General features: G+C 42.2%; 1 long non-coding RNA gene across 1 annotated transcript in view; it reads left to right on the forward strand.

Annotated features, from left to right (window-relative positions):
• The window catches only part of LOC138067348 (uncharacterized), a 79,238-nt gene that overhangs the window by 38,661 nt on the left and 24,672 nt on the right, over positions 1-15,905 (forward strand). The window lies entirely within an intron of this gene.

Raw genomic sequence — 15,905 nt, forward strand, 5'->3', positions numbered from 1 at the left:
CTCCCCCAACCCGAACCTCCCTTTTGGTGTTTTTCCTTCTCTATGGTTTCCATTGCTTCAGCTGCTCAGATCAAGAACAGTAATATTTTCACCACAGCTAAATAAAATACACCCCACCCACTCATTGCCACAACTTGTCTTTAAACTAGCTGGAGCAAAAAACATTCCAACAGGTAAAATATTAATTTACTGTGGGCTCAAATGAGCCTTGGAGCAGTGCAATGCTCTATAAAGTTGCACAGGACAGAGCAGGTATTGTCTGCACCTGAATTTGTTAGACTTTAATATTAAAAGGGTTGGAGGGGCGCCCAGCGGAAACCTCAGATCCAGGTCCTGCATCCTGTCCTGTCTGCACATTTCTGTCCCACTCACACTCACCATGAAGCTGCCTACAGAGGTGCTTAAGATCCTGAGATGCTAAAAAACCAAACTCAGATTTGTCTGATGTTGCAGGTAATGTGGAAAAATGGCCAAATAGAGAAAAAGTCTGGAGGCACTATTTCCGTTGCTCAGGCCAGTGCCCAGCATCTGATTCTGTAACTTTGCTGATGCAGGGAAAACCCCGGACCCCTCAGTGACTGTCCTTCACCCTGGGAGGCACACGAATCTTTCACTGTTATGCTCAATATAATTCAGGGCATCTTCACTTTTAGCAAGATGTAAAAAAACCAAACAGAAGAGCTATGGAAAGAATGAGAAGAGGCATGACACCTGACCTATGCCACACCATCTAGCAGTAGCAAACACTTGACAGCATAATCTAACCGGTCGGCTATATAATCTAAGTTGACAACGTGGGTTGCCGTTACAAAAGAGAAATCTGAAACCATGTTTTCCCAGACTGCGGAGATTGATCCAGTCAAAGGAGATCCTATTTCCATAGTAACAGCAGGCAGCTCGCTGCCTCCTCCCTGCTGCACCTTCTTGCTTGCAGGTCATGAACCAGGACTGGGGCAAGAGGGGGGCATCCAGCGCGAACATAGTGAGGCCTAGCAAAACGTGAAAGGAGAGCAACCCGCAGGACAGCTCTCCCTGCGTCAACCATGGAGAGGGGTGCAGGGTTGGAGGCCCTCAGCCCCCGCTACGGTATTGGCAGAGCCTCAGCTGTCCAGGGGAGAGCTCTGGATGCAAGCTGGCACAAAGCTCAGCAAGGCCCATCGCTCACCTAGTGCCATCCCAATCCTTGCACCCCTCTGAGCAGGGCTTACTGCTACGGATGACAAATGGCAGTTTCCAAGGACTTTTTGTGGTTGCCAAGTAACTGGTTGTACTGCAGTTAAAAAGCTCAGTTCAATTCAGCACGATAAACTGAAGCAAAGGATGGAGCAAATGCTCCACTCTGAAAAGAAAGGGTGGGGAATAACCTTAAAACACCAAGTTTAACCATGACTGAGAGTGTTGCTCCCACTTGCTTTTTCCCTGCAGAGTTGGTGATGAGAAGCACCTTTAAAATGGAAGATGTCAAACCTGTACCCCTGAGGTCCACCTCCTTCTATGTTCACCTTGTCCTTGCCTTCTGTTTTTCCAAACCACTGTTCATGTTATTGTTTTTCTGAGATTCAAACATTACACGCTCTCAGGCAAAGTAAGATCCGATATAACTTATGCAGAGGAAGTTTGTGAGTGTTTATCTGATTTAGAATTTGTGAGGCTTGCAGAAAATGTTTTTCCAGAAATGCCTGGACCGGTCCTGTCAATCACATTCATATGCTGGTATGTACAACATTACAGGTTCTCCAATGTTTTCTTCAATGTAGTAAAATGACTGTTTTGCTGTTGGACTACAATGTGTTGCTTGCTTGTATTACCAGGAACCCTCATAAGCCACAAATCAGATTAGGCTTCCCTTGCACTTAGCACTGTAGAGACAGTGAAGCGAATACCAACCATGCCACCGTTCTTATTCAGAGTGGGATAGGAAATAAGCACAAAGAGACATGGTGACTTGCTCAAAGCTACATGAGGAGTCAGTAGCAGACAGTAAACCAAGCCTAGATTTCTTGTCTCTCATTCAACTGCCTTTCCGTGAGACCTTGTTATCTTCACTGACAATATTACCTTTGGTTTGCATGGCTTTTAGTTGATGAGTTAAAATAAGTAGTAAAACTGGATCTTGGTTACGTACATTGAAAAAATATAAAAGAGGCTAGACTGGGAAATGGCAATGAAGACAAAATTAAGTGCAAGGTTCAAGCTGTCACAGTAGGAAGCAAAATTTAAACCATTTGCTCCAGAAAGGAAAAAGCAAAAGAGAAAGCTGGAGTGGCACATTCAAAATTCTAAAATGTGAAAAATGGGGAGCACGAATCCCTTTTCACTTTCTCCCCTAAGACCGGAAAGAGGAACATTTGATGTAATTGCAACACTACAAACCAGCCTCAGCAAAGTGGATCTATTCTTCATGCAGTTTATAATTCAGCCTTTCTGAGAAGATTGAATCAGTCATTGAATCAAATGTCAATTTTAAGAAGAAAAGTATAATTTCTTTTCAACTCTAATAACTTTTGTTGCTGAGATAATAACTAGAGCCAGTTAAATTTAATGATGCAGGATGTAGGTTGATAACTCTCAGGACTGGGAAGCTTTAGCAGTCCTTTGTACTCCCTTTGTCAGTTTGCTTGGGTGGAAAGGAGATGCTTTCCTGATTTACGATGGGCTCCACAATTTTTATTCCAAAGTTCATCACTTGCAGCAGAGGAATTGCAGGTGATTTGATGGCTCCTAAGTAAGCGAGAATCACCACCTGGCATTGCCCTGGTTGGTGGGAAATGCTTGCCCATTCTCATATTGGTGGTAGACCTGACTGCCGACATAAGCCCAGGTAGGACATGCTCAGAGAGCTCCTTGGTTTCACACCAACTTGCAGGAGATTTTTTTTTTTTTATTGTTGTCACATGCCCCCAGCCCTGGTATATTTGGGCTAATGCAGCAATATTACCATTACTACTTGAGGCCTCAGTCGGGTCAGAATCCAAGATAAATAAAAGTAAAACTAAATCCCTCTTTCCCCTCATGTATTAAGGCATGAGGGAGGGCCAGTACACAAGCAAACAACCGGAACAAATCTGATCTGCTGTAAAAGGATTTTCTTCATGTAATAAAATTAATGCGCATTTCAAGAATTTTACAAACGGTTTTGCATAGCACTTAATAGATGGTAAACCCCACACAGATCTTTTCTATAGGGATTTTAGCATGGCGTTCACTCCTTCAGAGCAAAAACAAGACCTTAAGTGCAAAGCAGAGACAGCCTGCAGCTTTAAATATCAGCTCTGGAGAGCAACTGTTTCAGCACAACAGATGCCTTTCTCTTGTGAAATTCCCACGAACAGGAGATGCTTGGGTTCATGTATGCTTAACTGCTCCATCCTTCAGCACTTCATTTCCCTAGAGTGAGCGAAAGTTAAGGAGGGCTCCACATCCCGCAAGGACCCCAATGCTGTTTTGAATTACAAAGAACAAAATAAAGGACTCTCCCTGGGTAGCCTGACATGTGTTACAAATTCCTTTGTTGTAGGCATAGTCTTGGGTCTTCCTCCAGGGAATCTGAAAACCAAAGGGTTCAAAATATTTTAGCGACACAAAGAGCCCAGCTTAACCCTAAAACCTTGAGCAACCTACCCCCCAAAACACAACCCCCGAAAGAACATAGATAACAGTCTACAAAACACTTCCATTGTGGTAACATCTCCCTCAGTGCAGCAGAGCACTAGCCAGCAACGGCCTGCTCTTTTTAAGCAAGCAAGAAGAAAGCACGGACAAGTTAGGGCAACCAATAGCACACGTGAGCTCAAAACTGCCGGGGAAGCAGGCAGAATTGAACAAGAAAGGCTTTCTCAGTGCAAGCATTTCCAAGTCATTTCTTCCTGATTTGGTCACACTGCTGCACATACATAGAGACTAGGTTGGCTGTATGGCTTGTCTGATCCCAAGCAGCTACCTTCTTTGCTTGTTCTCGAAGCCAGCCTTTAAAAGATTAGAGAAACACCTGGGCTTTGACATAGTCTACTGCAAGAAGGAAGATATTATCAGCCTAATCCTTGCATTGCTGAAGTATGGGGAGAGACATGGAGGAGGGATTGCGCATCATAGTTTAATATAAGGTTGTTAAGAAATAATAGTGAACCCCCAAAAGGGAGACAAAAAATGCTAAGGCCCAATAATCTTTCAAAGCTGGTAGTTAAAGATCAGGAAATAGAATCAAAAGGAATTTGAACTGTCCTGCCCAACAACCAGGAATATAAGCCTGACCAGTAATATAAAAATAGCATCTTCTTATAAAATGAAAAATCTGTGCTAAGCCACAAAGCTCCAAAGTAGCATCTGGTTCTGCTGTTAAAGTATCATCCTTCTCTGCCAGCTACATTCCTGCTACTGTCCTTCCAAATGGAAAAAGGAAGGGGGAAAACTGCTCAAACATGATGAAATAAACTCATTACAAAAATCCATAACAATTACAGATAAGGATATGGAAAAGGATTCTCAGAGGAGGGTTTTTCAGTGCTTCTTCCAAAATGATTGGCCTGTCAGAGTCCTTAGAGTTATCACCTCTGAAAGTTGTCATCTTCTAGGACTCAGGATGGATTCATTTTCTAGTGTAAATTAAAAAGAGAAAAATATGTGGGTACATGTGAGCAAGGAATCAGTGTTCCCGGCTGTGCCCTGGTGGAAAGAAAAGAGCAGTTTGCCACTGCCCCATTGCTGAAGAGGTGAGAGAGTTCATCACCTTGTTACTTTACAATTCACAGAAAGGGAGGTTTCATAGAAAGGGTTTCAACATTTGCAGTTGGCTCCACGTCTGCTCCTGTAATGGAAAGGCTAAATCTCGAGCAGTCTGGAAGTAGACTAGGTAGGCCACCACACCCCCCGTTTGAGGTGGGGCTTGCAGGAGGGAGCCAGAAATACCATGGGGATCAAATCCTTACAACGTCCATGAATCTGCCCCTATTGGTTGGTGCGAACCAGCCTAGGGGCTGCGCTGAGAACTTCACACTCACTTAGGGTGTGAAGCTAATGAATATGAACAAGGCTAAACTGCCAACTAGTGACAACCCAGTGAGCAATCCCAGCCAAGATCAACAGGCAAGTTAGCTGATTCCCATGAGTGCTGAGGCGCGATGGCTGTGCAGTGCACTGAGCTGTCTGGAAGTCCCTCAAGTGGTCATAAACGTGTCATTGGCCGATTCTTGCTGTTTCTGACAAAACTGTGCATTTGTCTTTTTCTGCCATAGCAACTTTTTCTCCTGCTAGATACCAGGTGGAAATACACTTGTCATCCTTCTGCTAGGTCTTGACTGGCAGCTAAAGGATTGGGTTCAAAAGCTAAGAGTGCCCCCTTAAGCCCTACTTTACAATGCCCTATCCAGAAACCTGCATTCTGCTTTCAAGCAATAAGTTAAAAAAATAGGCTTACCTAAACATTACTTTGTTGGGTGAAGACAGGAAGGGACAGAACAAACAATCCTCTGGAGGCAAAAGCCACCACCGTTCCTTTGACTGCAAAACACAAGGATGAAAATCAGAGCCCTCTTTTCCTCTGGAAGGCAGCTCACTGCTCCCGTCTTGTCACAGCGCCTCCTCTCCCACATTGTGGGGACAATGGGACAACAAGTGCTGAGGCCTTTTCACCCAGCCTTGCACAAGTGGCCAGGCGGGAAACCTGCGAGGGAGCTGCCAGTGGACTCAGAAAGAGCTGAGCTACCCTTTCCACTGCCCGCTCCTGCTAGCAGTCTTCTCCACACTAGTAGAAGATAGGAGTACAAAGGCCCTGAGTAGACTCCTTCCTGCAGAGGGAGATTTCCCCAGGAGCCTCCTCTCCTTCCCCTCAATGGCCAGACTGTCAGGGCCTGCAAGCTACGTTGCTGGATTAGGGAGATTCAGGCTTGTTGGATACCTATGGGTGGACGAAGACTTCTCATGTTACTGCTATATCTTTTCCAGTTCCTTCAGTTTTACTACCTGTTTGTGTGGGTTTCTGTTCGAAACGGAAAGAGCTTGTATATTGTACAAGGTACAACGAGAATAGAATATTTTCAAGCTTTTCTGCTGATTTTGTCCATCTCTCTTCTCTAATTTTCCCATCTTTTGGCCCTGAGTCATTCTTCAGGGTAATCTTCTCTTCCTCTTTAGACCTCGGCCACCAATGGTATACATTAGACTAATAGAAACCGCATTTTCTGAAAGGCTATAAAACATAGCTGGGTTGGCTGAAGAGGTACGAGGTTACTGCATTTTTGCATTCAGAACTCTTTTTCTACAGCAGTAAGTTTTTTGTGCGTTGGGCACAGCTCTGTTTCTTGTGATAGTTCAGTGGTCGCCTTTTTCCAACCATTTTCACACCCTCCCCTCGCACTCTCTTCCTGCACACTTCATTACCATGTCACTTCTAAACCTGTTGGAAGTGGATGGCCGATGCTGTGTTTGCTTATAGACCTTGAACGCTCTAAGCACATTAGGTGTTCTGTGAAGGGCTATGTTGAAAGGTTTTTAAAAGTATGGCTAGCACTTTTCTCCTGTTGGCTCTCTGGCAGTGCAATATAAGCATCCAAACTCTGAGCTAGATGGAATTACGGCATTAAGAAAAGCACAAGTAAAATTAATGAGCGGACAATGGCCTACCTAAAGGCATATATTTATTTTATTAGGCATTTTTTTTATAATAAGATCAGTCGATAGTCAAAACAACAAAATTAGAGGGGTTTTCAAACTCCTTACTTGATATGACCTGTGAACATATTATTTTCCCAGTCCTAGAGTAGGAAAGTAGTCCTAGGTAGTCTTTCTAGCACACTTTTTGCTGAGGTTTTTTTCAAGTGCATTTGTGTGTGGAACAGAAAGAGAAGGAACAAAAGGCAAAGCTAATGATACACCAAGAGAGGGGGGAAGAGAGAGAGAAGACAATCATCCATAATACTATGGCTTATGCAATTTCCAGATGTTTGCTAATGAAAAAAACATAGAAGGGATGAAATTAAGAGGAAAACTTACATAAAAATAATCCAAAACCAAGTTCACATTTGTCTGAAGGTTTGCTGCGGCTCAGAAACCCTTTCTGTGAACCTGGACTGATTTATGATTTCACGTCAAAACCACACCAGCCAGGGGATTTTGCATGGTTAGGTTGTGAGACCAGATGATTCTTACTACTTCCAGGGTTTATTCAATTCCCAGAACACAAAAGAAAAGCCAGGGGGTGCAAGCCTGCATGAACTGACATAAAAGAGAAAGACAGCAAATCTCCGAAAAGCGCAAGGGCCAAGGTTTACATAGCTCCACTTGTGAACGAGGAATTTCCACATATTCTTTCCACACTAGTGATTCCTTTGAAATTGCACCCTCTTCCCCTTCCAGTCCAGAGAGCCTAAAGTTACGTGTGTCTTGGCTCTTCCAGAACTACATAGCTTGGCCCTTGAGCCTAATCTGCAATGCAACATTAAAGGTCTCTGGAATCCTTAGCCAGGCGCAGATGTAGGAGAGAGGAAGAAATCAAGGGAGTCTGTGCATGCTCCAGGTCATGTAAGGCAGGAGCGATCGTGCAGCTGCGCAGCTCCCTCCATTCTCAGCATGGCTGCCTTGGCTTGCGCTAAGCTATTTTTAAATCACAGTATGCCATTTCCTCATGCTTTTCATTCTTTTATCTAGCTATTGCTTAGAAATGTTATTCTCATTTATTTAAATGGCTGGAATACCAAGTCCTGATTTCCTTTCTATGTTGACTGCACACCGCTGTTTCTCAGTCATGCTGACCCTTTTAAACATGCAGAATTTACGCTTCCCTTTACTGCGTCTATACTGCTCTGTGATACTGGCTTGTCTGTACCTGTGTTCATTGCAGCAGTGCTGAGGCTATACTAAACTGTCCTGAGGATCCCACAGAGGTTCTTTCACAACATTATTTTGGCTTCATTTCCCTCATGGGGGAGTTATTCATTACAGCCTCCAGCCTACACAGTGGGGACAGCGGACGCCCAGCTGGAGGTCTTACATCCATACATTTTCTCTGACATGATTCATCAGTCTGCTTCTCTCCTCTGTTGAAGACACCTTGAGGTTTTACTGAAAAAAGTGGTCCTTTATGGTATCAAAATGACTGATGGTGACAAAAAGAAATCCTCAGAGTACCTTCCTGCAACCAAAAGTTCATAACTGTTTTTGAAATACGGTCTCTGCAGCTACATTTTTTTCCCTGAGAAAGGAAAATAGATCATCTTGCAGTATGAAGTATAATACAACTATCACTGTAGCTAAGGGTTACACAACTTATCGGTAAGTGGGATGTAAATGGCCACCAAACAGAAGCATATCTCCTTTAGGGCTTGCAAACAGCTAGGACCAGAGCCCTGAAACTTCTCCTACTGCTGCCATTGCTACTGCTGGTTTCCAAATCACGGAAGGAGTGGACTCTCCTAGACTATTCTTGCTACTCAGAAATCAATGTTATTAGCAGTTCTCTCTGAAAGACTGAAATGATTCTTGTCTGAATTACTTCAGATAGGTCTCTGTGTTTTGAGCAGGAGAGTTAAGTGGAAAAGTAGCCAACTGTCTTTTTGTCTCTAGCAGTCATTGGACAGTCTTTCTTGCCCAGTCCTTAGAAGGTGCCAGACAAGCTAACTCCTTCAAAGTAAAGGGTGCTGTACCACATTGTTCCACTGCGGAGCCCACACTATGAGACCGTGCTTGCACTATTAGGAAACCCAGGAGCCACATGGACTCTCAGCAGCTCTACTTTCAACTTCTCTCCCTAAGGTTCTCATTTCTGTAAGGCATTTTGTGTATTTATTTACTGGCTGTGATGTAGGAGAGGATTACATACCATACACCACGCACTGGTTATTCCAGTGCTGCCAACCAACCAAAAATGCATCCCGTTGTGATTCAGATTTGTGTCAGATGCCAGTATTTTAGATTAACAAATACATTGTCACAGAGCATGTTGGTCCTCGCACTGAAAGAACGGAATTACCACAGCAATTCTGAGAACTGTCAAGAGCTCCCGAGCCAACTCTGAGATCAGCAATTTCTTCTAAAAAAATAACTGAGGAAAAAATCAAAACCAATTAAAATGTGGCTCTGGGTAATCGATTCACTCAGCCCCACTCCTTGGAAGACATTCACATTGCATGAGGCCTATGCCATTGGAAGAGCACCTGCTGCAGGTATTCCTGGCATGACAAGCATAAATCACTTCCCATTCCTAGGTGATTCTGGAATGGTTCATATTAAATAACAGTCCAAAGTCACAAAAGTTTTATGATATTTTAATAAATTAGAGATCTGTGGAAAAGGCTGAGAAAGGAAAAAATGCTCTGTGTTTCATTTTTGCAATCAAATTGGTAAGCAGTTGCTGGGTTGGCCCTATTAATAAGGTAATTCCCCAGGCAATTAGCTATAAGATACCAGCTTAACCTCTCATTCTTCGGTTTCTCACAGACTACCAAAGCAGGCAAAAAAGTAGCATATGATGGGACATAATTTCCAAAAATCTCACCTTTTAGACAGTGGCTTGACAATATGAAACAAGTTGGCACTTTGTTAAATTGAATCAGTCTACGGGATTGTTGGAGGAAAAATTAATATTTTCAGTACCTCAGACTGCTTTCTGACATAATCACTGCTGGACCTTGTGCAGCTGCAAAGCCTGCAGAAATCCTTGCTTGGATCTGGCAAAGAACATTTTTTCCAATAGAGAAATTTTCAGTCTTACTGACTTCAGATTTTACAGTGTTGGCAGGAGATTCAGAAATTTAAAGCTAAGCCTGAAATTAAGCATATCTTACTGCACACTTTCTCAGCTTGTGCTCTTTGAAACAAGTTTGTTTAATTTAGGCTTATTTCACTTTTGGTGGGGCTTGGGTTGGAAGGAAAAAGGCGATAGTTTATGGAAGCTGGCAGGGTTACGGAGCAAGGGAATCCTACCCTGCATTTGATCTTTTTTGTGTGTGAACTCAAGTGCTTTCAGAGCAAGTTCACCCTAATCCTCCGGGTGCCACTTGAAAAAGGAGAAGAAAGAATGTCTCTGTGGATGTCCTGGTTAATTCACTCTGCTTGATCTTTGCATTAGAGAGATCTGCTGACTTCTTCATCACAGCATTTCAAAGCAAGGTGATTCAAAGATGGAAGAGTCTACTCAGAAAATGAATATTAAGGCCCTTGGCAAGAGACTTTTATAGCCCTAAGAGAAGTGCCTGAACAGATTCCAGCTTGTGAGATTGCCTTTGTGTCTCCCATGCTGGGCTGAAACCCCCCATGAAGTTGTAACCAATGAAGCCCAACGTAACCTCCTCTGTGGAAATGGCTTTTAGGCCTCAAGCTATGGAAAGCGTCACAGCTGTACGTTCATCTCAGCTCTGCTTTTAAATGACAGCAGCAGCAAGCAGTCTCTGGCTGAAATTTCAGCACCTTTGGTCACATAGATAAATTAGCTACAACATATGTTTTCAGAGCTGAACTTACTAACGGTCTTTTGATAGCTTTGGTAGCTTCTGTGAGGATACGTAGTAGTGGTTGGTCTGCCTAGTTCACTCAGTTATCTAAATTAAATAGACAACTTGCATCTACTCTAGGCTGAATTACCAAAGCAGACTGGATTCTGCAGATGGGAAAGTGAACACAGCAATTGCTAGATTTGTTGTTGCTCCAGTCCTGTGCTCTGCCTCCGTCCGTGGTCTGTATTGGATGCTGCAGAGGGAGGTACAAACATCTCCTGGAAGGCAGCTGTGCAGTAACCTGCTCTCTGCACTAAAATTTCATCCCCATTTCAAATTAGTTAGAGTGTGATGTAAGCCCTAAAGCAGTGTATCATCTCAGATTTTTTTTCAGTTCATCTTGCCTTTTAGCAGTTCCAGTTGACAACTCTGTACTGGGTCATGAAATTATATTGCATTGACTGCTGATTGTGGTAGAAAGGAAAGCTTTGAGAGAGGCGTTGCCCTAAAGCCTATCCTTCACAAAATATTCATGATGATTCTGATGGTTTTTATAATCAGTTTATCCAAACTGTCTCCACATCTTGTAAAATTCTTGGTCTTAGAGATTTTCTCTGAGCTTCAAATTACAATTCTTTTAATCATATGAGGCAAATGCTAGCTCACAACCTCATGTCATCTGGCTGACAGTATAGCATATACACTATCTATGTTGTGTGCTGTGTAACTCATTCACCTGACGCATATCTGTAGCACATCATGAGAGGGAAAGCTCTGATCCAGCCGTACATCAGTGTTTTTATTTAAAGTCCTGTTCATTTAAAAGTAATTGTTTCCACAGCATTTGCACTTATTGAAAAAACCAAAACAGTAAAAATGACTTGTGGTAAAGATTTTTGTTTGCATTTCTTTGGTGAGAAGTTCTCACAAGCAATCTTTATTTATTGTAGAATGCTGAATGAAGAGTAATCCCAGCAGGATGTAGCTGTACACTAATATTCTATCTTTCCGGGAAATTAAGAAACTTATGGCATTTCACCCCTTTCTTCTCTGGAATAATCTTCTGGAGATAATGAACTTTACTGTGTTGCTGCTAATATTTAAGTAATTATTACTATTGTTTTTCCATATAAAATTGCTTTCGTATCTTTTTCTGAGCTTGTGGACAACAGCACTTTTTTAAAGATGTCACCTAAGTAATAAAATATATCTGGCATGGCAAGGAAAACTTTATTCTTTTAATATCAACATTTTTATGTTAAAGATTGCTTTTATGTTTCCAAAGCCTCGTGCTTTTTTTTTCAGTGCTATCATACTCTATTAATGTTTTACTCATTAAGGGTGATTATCATCAGTAGCTAAGAAATAAATAATAGGAGAAGCTGCTCACTTGATGCACCAGCAGGACTTTGACTCTGTCATTCTCACCTTCCTTCACATTTTCTTGCCCCAGTCACTCCTCCTTGAATGTGGTACCACAACTTCTATCAACCAGGTCAAGCCCAGTTGATGACTTCAAGCAAGCTGTGCAATATTGTTTACAACTACTCTCCCTTCAACCCCATCTCAGTCCTTGCTAATAAGGATTCAGCCGAATTTTCAGAAGGATCTAGTAATTTTGCACGCTCACAGTCAGAAACCTCATCGGTGTTTGGTCGCTGTCATGAAGCGCTGAGCTCCCCAGAGAACAGCCTCCCTTCGGGATTCCCATTTTGCGCACGACAAAAGACGAAAACTTCAGTAACAGAAACTACCTCCCAGGCAGCAAAAGCCACCGTCCTGGTGGGCTGACTGTAAGTACGCAGGCAGAGTGCACCTGACTTAGGATCACTGTCCTTCAGCATCCTCATTCAACCCTGCACGTCTTTTGTGAATTCTCACAATTCGCTGAGTTTTCCTGTGGGCTTCCCTGTTGCTCCCATTCATCCCTCTTCTTTGTCTTCTCTGACAAACGCTTCTGCTGCATACCACCAGCCTCCTTTGTGTACAGTATTGATTTCAGTGGAAATCCTGTCTCTGAAGATCAGGTAGGTTCACTGACCTCTTCTGTCTCCTACTGTCCTACTCTGTATTGCCAGCTTGCTTGACTGCTGAACTTCACCCCATATTTTTGCCAAGTTAATGGTTTCCCAGTAGCCTCCATAGATGGGTATTTCATCTTTGCCACATTTCTTTTCCTTCTTGAGTTTCAGAAAAGCACATCACTTTAAACCACTCTCCAATTACACCTAAATTATTCCCTGAGGCAATTAAGGTGAATCATTACTTTGAAAGACATTGGTAGTGTTTCGAATTAATAGCACAATTTGATACAGTTGTCAGCATTTTTCCATTAACAGTGCTAACCTCCCTATCCTCCCTGGAAACCCATAAAATTGATCTGATTCCCATGGAGCTGATGTGAAGGGTCCAGGTGCATTTTCTCTTCCGTGAAGTTAAAATAAAACATTTGCAAGGACAAGCTGATTCTCAGAACTCCCTGGTTCATTAATTGATCTCTTTCATTCAGCACATTACAATTCAAAAAGCTCTTTTTTTCCTCTTAATTCCTTTTAATCAGTAGTAGATCATGTTTCAACAGGGCTTTAACGGATACTTGAGGATAGTTATGGAGCGCTTTACCCTTATGCCTTGGCTGCTCTATAATCAGTCTACTGGCTTAAAATCCATCCGATTTCCTGGAATTCTCCTAAAGAGAATTGAAAGAAGCCTGACAGTGACAGAATTATACTGCTGTAGGGAAATCCGTGCGAACTCATATAAGTGCTACTGGTTACTCATTCCTCTCTCTACATGCCTGTCAATGACTGTCCAGTAGATGTGGCGAGAGACTAGCAATACTCACCCATGGGATTTCTAAGCAGCCTGTTTATCAATGTATGTGCAACATATTTCCAAAATAAAATGCCTAGTTACACTGTCCAGTGCAGCACAGTACAGTTCTGTCTTATGTATAAGGTCTTAAGCTCTTTTTCCCTACTGATGGAGGATAAGGAGGAAATTTTGGGCAATCTAATTCTCCAAAATATATTCAAAACCCTTCTGATCTGTCTTTGGCTTCAGCAATGCTGGCACCAAGCTAAGCCTTAGCTGAATGACAGCGTCATCTTTGCTTAACTAATGCATATTTCTTTGAGGACAACTTCATGCATAATTCTTGCATGTTTATTCCCTACTTTTTTTTCTTTTTTTTCTAGGTTCAGGTTGATTTTAAAGCAGACAAACATTAACATATTGCTCAACCATAAATGTTGGCTTTTGAGATAAATCAAAGCATAAGGATATGCAAAGCCATTCTCCATTAATCTAATTGAACTAGGAAGTGCAGAAGGATACTTACAAATAGTAAAGTAGGCCATTTAAATGCAGTGGCAACTATAACACCTGGAAAGTTGGGTTTAAGCAAACATCTTCCGAGTTCAGAAACAGCCCAGTTTTGCAGCATTGTCCTGATAAAATTAAAAAAAAAGCAACACTCTCCTGGCTTTACAGTTACAGATAAATCCCTGGAAGGTCTCAAATCACCTTAGAAGTGTTATAAGGTATGCAGTGAACAGGCTTCGTAAAGAAATGATTAGGTGTAACAGGAGAGCTGGTGCAGTAATGGCCCTGCATTTGCACTCTGATGTGATCATGGTGGTATCCCGAGCCCTTGGACTGCATAGCATAGCTCATGTTGATAGCTGCTGCACCTAGAATTTCTTACAGACCTGTTCCTGCCGCAATATTTCATTAACATTAAGTGATACGGCAGGCAAGTAGGATGGCTTGAACAGAACCTAATAAAATGTTGAGAGGATGAGTTTCAAGTTAAGGCTACGCTTTTTGGCAACTATCTATCCTAGCTTGTATTCTTAGTCTTTGGCCCTGACCAGCCCATATCTTTTCAAAAACACGACCTGTTTTCTCTAGTTCTATTCATCATACTGTAGTAGACGTCTCTGCAGCTGACAGCGTTTTGGTACACAGGTACTAAGCTCTGTCATGAAACACACTGCTACCGTGTTCTCAAAGCAGGATCAACTTACAGCTCTTTTGTGGAAAACATATTTTGTTTGCGATATGACCTCATATCTCAGTTTACAAGCCATGGGCAGAGGTCAACAGGAATTTACATGAACAGATCAAGGCACTGAGCAAAGAACTGATAATAAACTGGGAAAAAGAAAAAAACTTATTGTTTTTCTCAAGAAATATGGCAATTGTCATGTGCACTACAGCCAAGGCCATTGTAACAGAAATCATCCTACACTGATGTGCTTGTGATTTACTCTGGAGGAATTAAATCTCCACATCACAAATATTTTTGCTACTAGTAAACACTGAGGACAGATGGAATAATAGCTACGGACAGGAAAATAACTGCTGTGCATAGTTGCAGAGTCTATGTCACTGCAGCAACAGCTCGTAGATCCAGCACGCCAGGACAAATGAGCCCTTATGTCTTTGTTCGGGCTGCCTAAGTGCAGGTAATGAGCACAGAAAAGGTGTAAGAACCAGTGTGAACTTATAATGAGCACAAGGCTTTAGATCCTGTCTGCAACAACAGCTCTCCCAGCCATGAAATGCTGGTAAATTTTACTGAGGACCTGTGGCCTAATTCACATTTGTTAAAGGACTTACACTCTTACTGCAAGTTGTTTTAAAAGCAACCAGTAGAGATGGAAGTATAAATAAAACTATGAGACTGAATATTAAACTCATTCTTTTGAACGCTATATGAGCTCTAAGAAAAGTCATGTTTATGTTTAAAAATAAAGTGTTATAAGTAATATTTTGAATTAACTTTGCTTTGTTTTTTTCCAAATGTCCAGAGAGTAGTTGACCCTGCTTTGAGAGGGAGGTTGGACAAGAGACCTTCTGAAGTTTCTTCCAACTTGATTTGTCCTATAATCCTACAATTAAAAATTGCTTAAGAATTGTGAGAATTTTCTGAATCCAGCCACACGTCCCCTTTAAAAGGATCTACCATCAAGCAGTCTGGCTGTCTTGCTTTAAAGCACCCAAAAGAAGGCTCAGAGGTAGGCTGCACTGGTAACAACTACTGTGAAATAAAGAGGGAATGGAAAAGGTAGCCCTGTTTTTTTTGTTTGTTTGTTGTTTTTGCTGCATTTGAAGCTGCTAGAGAAGAGCACCCTAAACATTCAAACCTTTGAGCCTCTTCAGCAAAAACTACATGGCTTCCCAGCGGCAGTATGAAATTCCTCTCCTCACCGCTTTCCCCTTTCCTTCATACACCTTTAGGTAAGCTTTACAAATGGCACTGCTTGCAGACCACTGCAGTTTTCTGCAGACCTAGACGCACACATGAGCTGCGAGTCTCCATCCCTAAGAGAAAGAAAAACAGAGGAGGAAAAAACTTATCCTCATGAGATGCCCTGTATTTCTGAACATGATGCCTAGCTTTTGCATTACAGATCTACCCAGATTTCAAAGTGAGAAGACAAATACTGAGGTCTAGCTCCTTACCAAAGCCTTTAC

This window comes from Struthio camelus, chromosome 1, assembly GCF_040807025.1.
Source record: "Struthio camelus isolate bStrCam1 chromosome 1, bStrCam1.hap1, whole genome shotgun sequence".
In the NCBI taxonomy this organism is placed as follows: Eukaryota; Metazoa; Chordata; class Aves; order Struthioniformes; family Struthionidae; genus Struthio; species Struthio camelus.